The sequence below is a fragment of the Sciurus carolinensis genome, chromosome X (genome assembly GCF_902686445.1).
Source record: "Sciurus carolinensis chromosome X, mSciCar1.2, whole genome shotgun sequence".
Lineage (NCBI taxonomy): Eukaryota > Metazoa > Chordata > Mammalia > Rodentia > Sciuridae > Sciurus > Sciurus carolinensis.
Genome location: NC_062232.1, coordinates 106411794 through 106419448, shown reverse-complemented (window position 1 = coordinate 106419448; position 7655 = coordinate 106411794). Strand labels below are relative to the sequence as shown.

Here is a 7655-nt window from a genome sequence, read left to right as displayed (position 1 = left end):
ATAATCCATTATAGAGCAGGGTCATTATAGCTAAAAATATGTGTTGTACATGTCCAAATTTTTAATGTTGATTTACTTTTTAAAATTTAAAATGTATTATTAACATTGTTTTCTGTTTATAAATTGAAATTGTATACATTTAATAGAATAAAATGTGATGTTTTGATATATGTATACAGTGTGATGTGATTAAATCAAAATAACATTTATCATCTAACCTATCATTTTTGTGACGTGACTTTTTAAAAATATTTTTTGTTGTGGATGAAAATAATGCCTTTTTTAAAATGTATTTTTATGTGGTGCTGAGGATCAAATCCATGGCCTCACACATGCTAACCAAGTGCTCTACCACTGAGCCACAACCTGTGATGTGACATTTGGAATTTGTTTTTAGTTATTTTGAATACATAACACATTGTTATTTGCTATAGTCACCCTATTGTTTAATAGATCTCAAAACCTATTTCTCCTGTCTCTCTGAAACTTTGTAATTATTGATCAACAACTCTCTGTTCTCATACTCCTGAAGTCCTATCTGCTGGAAACTATCATTCTATTCTCTATTTCTGAGTTTGATTTTTAAAGTGACTTTTTGTGTCTGTTCTGTTTTATTTAGCTTTATGCCCTCCAAAGCTATCCATTGTAAAAATGATGAAATTACCTTTATTTTGAGACTGAAAACTAATTTTGTTTATGCAGAAAACTCATGTGAATAGACTAGACTCACCATGATAATCTCTCCATCATAGCTCAACAAGTTCTTTTGGATTTGGTTGCAGATCACCATAATAAAGCATAAAGCAAATATGGCAATGAAACAAGCCACTCAATTTTCTTGATTTCCTAACATCAAAAAAAAAAAAACTATCTACCAGCATCTTTTATGAATATAGACTTGACAATCCTAACAAACAACTAACAAAGTACACCAATATTTAAAAAGAAATATATACCATGAACATGTGATCATTGTTTCAAGAATAAGTTTAGTTTGACATATGAAAATAAATAAATACAATGCATCATGTTGATAAGACAAGAGACCATCTCAATAGACACAGGAAAAAAAAACTAGAAAAAATCCAATTTCTTTCTTGATAAAGAACTCAAACTACCAGGTATGCAGGAGAACTTCCTCAATCTGATTATTTAAAAATATATAGAAACCTTATGGTTAACAATTAATAATATCAAAATGAAAGATTTACTCTTAAGTACAACAACAAAGAAAGAGTGCTTACTTTCACCGCTTCTATTCTATATTGCAGTGAAAATTTCAGCCAAAGCAATTAGGAAAGAAAAATAAACAAAATCATTTGAGTTGGAAAGAAACAAACATGCTATTTGTATTTGAAGCCAACATTATCTTGTATATAGAAAATCCAAATTAATTACCAAATAAACATATGAACTAGTAAACAAAGTGAGCAAGTTTGCAAGATACAAGATATGCAAACAAAATTCAATTGTATCAATTGTGTATCTGTATCTTAGCAATGAATAGTCAATGAAATGAAGGAAACAATAACATTCAAAGTAGTTTGATAAAAAGAATAAAAGAAGCATAGATCTAGGAAATAACAAAAACACTTTTCCAGTGAAAACTGTACATCACTCAAGCAAACTAATCAAAACAGAAATAAGTAAAAAGAATCTTGTGTTATCTGATAGGAAAACTTAATTGTGTTAGCACAGCAAGGCATCACTGATTATACTTACAGATTCATTTCAATACTTCTCAGGATTCCCATTGACCTTTGTTGTTGTTGTTGTTTTTGGTACTGGGGATTGAACCCAGGGATGCTTTACCACTGAGCCACATCCCCAGCTTGTTTATTTTATTTATTTATTTTTTGAGATAGGGATTCACTAAGTTGCCAAGGGTCTCACTAATCTGCTAAGGCTGGCTTTGAACTTGTGATTCTCCTGCCTCAGCCTTCCCAGTCGCTGGGAGTACAGGCACGCTCCACTGTGCCTGGGGCCAACTGGCTTTTAAAAACAAAAATCAACAAGTTAATTGTATAATTCATATGGGACCCAGAATAAGTTCCAAAATAAGAACCCAGAATATCCAAAATAATTTTGAGAAAGAGAAACAGATTTCAAGGATTCACGCCCCCAATTTCAAAGTTTACCACAAAGTTACAGTAATCAAAATTGCATTATCTTGATACAAATGCATACTAATGATCAGGGGAAGAGAATTGAGAACGTAATAATAAGGCTATATATATTTATCACCAATTGATTTTCACCAAAAGTGCCAAGATCATCAAAGAGGAAACCTGGTATTTTCAACAAATGATGTAGGACCAAATAGAATAGTCACATATGAAAGACTGAATTTGAGCCATTACCTCCAACCATGCTCAAAAATTAGCTAAAATGAGGTGGGTGAGGTGTCACATTCCTGTAATCTCAGCCACTCGGAAGACTGAGGCAGGAGATTGTAAACTCAAAACCAACCTCAGCAACTTATGGAGATCTTACCTCAAAATTTAAAAATTAAAAAAAAAAAAAGATTGGGGATGTGGCTTAGTGTTTGAGAGCCCCTTGGTCCAATCCCTGGTACTAAAAAAAAAAAAAAACTAAACTAAAATGGATCAAAGACCTAAATGTAAAAGCTAAAACTATAAGTCATAGAAGGAAGCATAAAAGTCAGCCTTCATTACTTTGTACTGATATCCAAAGTATAAGCAACAATAGGAAAAACATAATTTAGAACTCTTCTAGGTTTGAAACTTTTATGAACCAAAGGACAATATCAAGAAAGTGAAAAGACAACCCACGAAATCAGAGAAGATATTTGTAAATTACTTTTCTCACATGACTCTAGTATCTAGAATATATTACAAAAGGTCTAAAAACTTAACTGAAAAAGAAAAATAATTTCTTTGGTACTGGGGATTGAACCCAGGGGCACTTACCACTGAGCTATGTCCCCAGCACTTTTTATGTTTGATTTTGAGACAGGATCTTGCTAAGTTGCTGAGTCTTACTAAATTGCTAGTGCTGGACTCGAATTTATGAATCTCCTGCTTCAACCTCCTGAGTCATTAGGATTACAGGCATGTGCCCCAAGTCCAGCAAAAAGTAACAATTTTTAAATGAGGAAAGAATATAAAAAATATAGCAAGAATTCTTAAAACTAAACAATAAAATAAACGACCTGATTAAAAATAGATAAATATGTCAACAGACATCTCCCAAAGAAGTTATGCATATTTTAGTATATGTACAGAAATACAGAAAACTATGTGAAAAGATGCCCAGCATCATACATCATTAACAAATTATGAATAAAATACATGCATACCATTACACACCCATTAAAATGGTTAAAACAGAAACTTTCATTCATTGCTGGTGGGAATGCAAAGCCACTCTTGGAAGACAGTTTGGCAGTTTCTTACAAAAACATAGTGTTATACAATCAGGGTAATACAATTACACTCCTCACTATTTCCAAAGGAATTAAAAACATATACACAAAAAAATCCCTGCACATAAATGTCTACAGCAGCCTTATTCAAGGTTGCAAAAGCTTGGAAGCAACCAAGATACCCTTCAGTAGATTAATAGATAAATATACTGTGGTACATAGAGATAATATATTATTCAACACTGAAAAGAAATGAGCTATTAAGCCATGAAGAGACATGGAGGAAGTTTAAATGCATATTACTCAGTGAAAGGAGCCAATCCGAAAAGGCTGCATACTGCAGGATTCAACTGTATGACAATCTGGAAAAGGGAAAACTATGAAAACAGCAAAGCGTTTGGTAGGTGCCATGAAAGTAAGGGGAGGATGGGATAAATAGGCAGAATAGAGAGTTTTAAAGCAATAATACTATTTTATGTGATACAACAATGGTCTATAATCATCATTATGCATATATCAAAACCATCCAATATAAAATGCCTAGAGTGAACCTAATGTAAACTATGGACTTTAGGTGATAATCATGTGTCAGTGAAAGTTATTAAATTACAATAAATATTCTATTCTGGGGCAGGGTATTGACACACAAGCAGACTATGTATGTGTGGTAGCAGGAGGTATTTGGAAACTCTCTGTGACTTCAGAATCTAAAATTATTCAGAAAATAAGATTTTTAAAAAAAATTTTAGTTGTAGATGGACATAATACCTTTATTTTATTTGTTTATTTTTATGCTGGACTGAGGATCAAAACCAGGGTCTCACATGTTCTAGGCAAACACTCTACCACTGAGCTACATCCCCAGCCCAAGAATTTTTTGCAGGGAGGGAGTTATCAGGGATTGAACTCAGGGGCACTCGACCGCTGAGTCACATCCCCAGTCCTATTTTGCATTTATTTAGAGACGGGGTCTCACTGAATTGCTTAGTGCCTCACTTTTGCTGAGGCTGGCTTTGAATTCATGATCCTCCTGCCTCAGCCTCCCTGGGATTACAGGCACGCACCACCATGCCCAGCCCCAAGATTTATTTTTCAAAAAGGTAATATCTTAGGGAAATAAACAATGATTCATTTAAAAAAAAAAAACTCTGTGTAAAATATTTGAGTAGGTATTTCTCCAAAAGATATACAAAATTGATCTGCAATTGCTTGAAAAGTTAATCAACATCATTAGTGATCAGGAAAATGCAAATTAAAACCATAATTAGAAACTTGATATACATTATATGATTATACTAAAAAGACTGTAACAAATATTGTCAAGGCAAAGGAAAACTTGAATTCTTATACATTACTGGAGTACTGTACAATGGTGCTGCCACTTTGGAAAATAGTCTTACACTTGTTCAAAATGTTAGGCATTAAAAATACCTTTCAAGGGCTGGGGTTGTAGCTCAGTGGTAGAGCACTTGCCTGCATGTGTGAGACCCTGGGTTTGATACTCAGCACCAGAAATAAATAAATAAATAAAATAAAAATGATCTATTGACAAGTAAAAACAAAAAGTTTAAAAAAGAATACTTTTCATGTCAGCAATCCTAGTTTCGGGTATACACTATAGAAAATTAAAAAATATATCTAAATAAAAACTAATTCATAAATGTTTGTCACAGCATTATCTATAATTTCTGTAGACTGGAAAGAACTCAACTGTCAACTAATGAATGAATAAACACAATGTGCCAAACCATATAATATAATATTATTCAACATTAAAAATAAGGAAGTACTGATATATTTTACTCTGTGGAAGAACCTTCAAAATGCTATGGGTAAGTGAAAGAAAACAGTCACAAAAGTAGACTAGTTGTTGCTAGTACATATGGAGAGGTAGTTGGGGAGTAACTGCTAATGAATATGGAGTGGTATTTTTGTAGAGGAATGAAATATTAAACCTATAAATCCTGATGAAATTTACACAAATTTGTGAATACACAAAAAACAGTGAATTATAAATTTTAATTAATTTTATATTTTTAAATTTTATCTCAATATGAGAAAGATATATTAAATAGAATGATGTTAATGAAAGTGGTAGCATAATTTTACACATTAATTTAAAAAATTGCCTAAATATAGATGCCAGAGCAATTAGATTTTGAAATGTCGGCTAATATCCTGTACCTGTTTTTCCACTTAAATCCTGCCTTTTCTTTTCACTCATACACACAATCCTGGACTTCCTGAATTGTTTTCTCTTTGAGCCCTTAATAATTTTCATTGTTCATCACAATTTTGGTACACAGCATGTAATTCCTTGCATTATAATTAATCTCCTTATATATGTGCAATATTGTTTAACCATATTTTTATTTCTGTCAGAGAAAGGGATATACTTTATTGTTCCCCAAATCAAACACATGGAAAATATATAGTGAATAATTAGAGAATTAATGCTGCTTATATTTATTTTTGAGATTCACTCTTCTGAAAAATGCCATTAAAATTTTGACAATAACTGCACTAAATCTGTACATTACTTTCAGTAGTGTGGACATTTTAGGATTAATTCTAGATTCCATGCAATCTAGATCATTTTCCGTTCATTCATGTCTTCATCAACTTATTTCCCTAATGTTTTATATTGTCCAGTGTACAGATCTTTCACCTCCTTGATTATATTTATTCTTAGGAATTTCTTTGCTATTATAAATGGGATTGAATTCTTGATGTCTTTTTGTAGACTTTATTGTTAGCATACAGAAATATTACTGGTTTGTATACATTGAATTTATGACCTGAAATTTTACTAAATTCATTTTCTCTTTGAACATATTTTGATGTAGTTTTTATTTTATTTATACAATATTGTGTTATCTGCAGAGAAACATTTTACTTTTTCCACTCCAATATTAATAAGTTCATTTTAATTTATTTTGTCTATTTTCTCTGTCTAGAGCTTTCAGTTCTATTCTATATTGAAGAATTGGTAAGCATGAGCAACATTGTCTTGTACTTTTTATAAAATATTTTTTACTTGTTGATGAATACCACACCTTTATTTTATTTGTTTATTTTATATGATGCTGGGGGATCAAACCCAGTGCCTCACATGTGCTAGGTGAGCACTGAGCCACACCCCAGCCTGCCTTTTTCTTGACCTTAAAAGAAAAAAAATACTTTTTCACTATTTTGTATGATGTTTACTTTGGGTTTGTCATATATGGCCTTTATTGTACTGAAGTACACTATTTCTTTTTTTAAACACCACTGTTTTATTTTTATTGACAAGGTTTGTAAGAACTGATATTTAAAATCAAAGGTGAATTTGATTTTTTTAATGGTTTTTATGGTTTTATTTAAGCACACAAAAAATGTGCCCATGAACTGTCTCTTCGTTTTTCTTCATTGCGCAGCATGGCATTGGGATTGTGACTCTGATGGCCAGTTGGGCTGCTCTTTCCATGATGGCTTTGCGATTCTTGGAGGAAACGTTGTGAGCAATCTCAGCACAGCAAGATTTGTTGCACATCAGCAGCACTTCCAGTTCCTTGACAGCGTGGATCAGGAACTTCCGGAAGTCACTGGGCAGCATGTGCTTTGTCTTCTTGTTGCTCCCATAACCAATGTTGGGCATCAAAATCTGGCCCTTGAATCTTCTCCGCACCCTGTTGTCAATACCTCTGGGTTTCTGCCAGTTGCACTTAATTTTGACATATCAGTCTGACTGGTGCTGGATGAACTTCTTGGTCCTCTTTTTGATGATTTTGGGCTTCATGAGAGATCTGAGGGCAGCCATGATGCCAAATACAGATGGCGGCCACTTCTGTAGGCAGCACCAAGGAAGAGAGAGGAAAGCGGCGCTGAAAGGGTTTGGTGAATTTGATATTAAACACCTCTACAATGAAAACTACAGAATGCTAAAAAAAAAAAATTAAAGAAAACCTTAGAAGTTGAAAAGATCTCCTATGTCCTTCAATAGGCACAATTAATATTGTCAAAATGGCCATACTACCAAAAGCACTATACAAATTCCAATTAAAATCCCAATGATGTACCTCATAGAAATAGAGAAAGCAATCATGAAATTCATCTGGAAGAATGAGAGACACAGAACAGATAAAGCAATCCTTAGCAGGAAGAGCAAAGCAGGTGGTATCGCAATACCAGAACTTCAATTATACTACAGAGCAATAGTAATAAAAATGGCATGGTATTGGCACTAAAATAGATAGGTAGATCAGTGGTATGGAATAGAGGACACAGAGAG

At 32.9% G+C, this 7655-nt stretch overlaps 1 pseudogene; it reads right to left on the bottom strand.

Annotated features, from left to right (window-relative positions):
- Positions 1–6740: 6740 nt before the first annotated feature.
- On the bottom strand, positions 6741–7184 carry LOC124971646 (60S ribosomal protein L32-like; annotated as a pseudogene).
- Between the last annotated feature and the right edge of the window lie 471 nt (positions 7185–7655).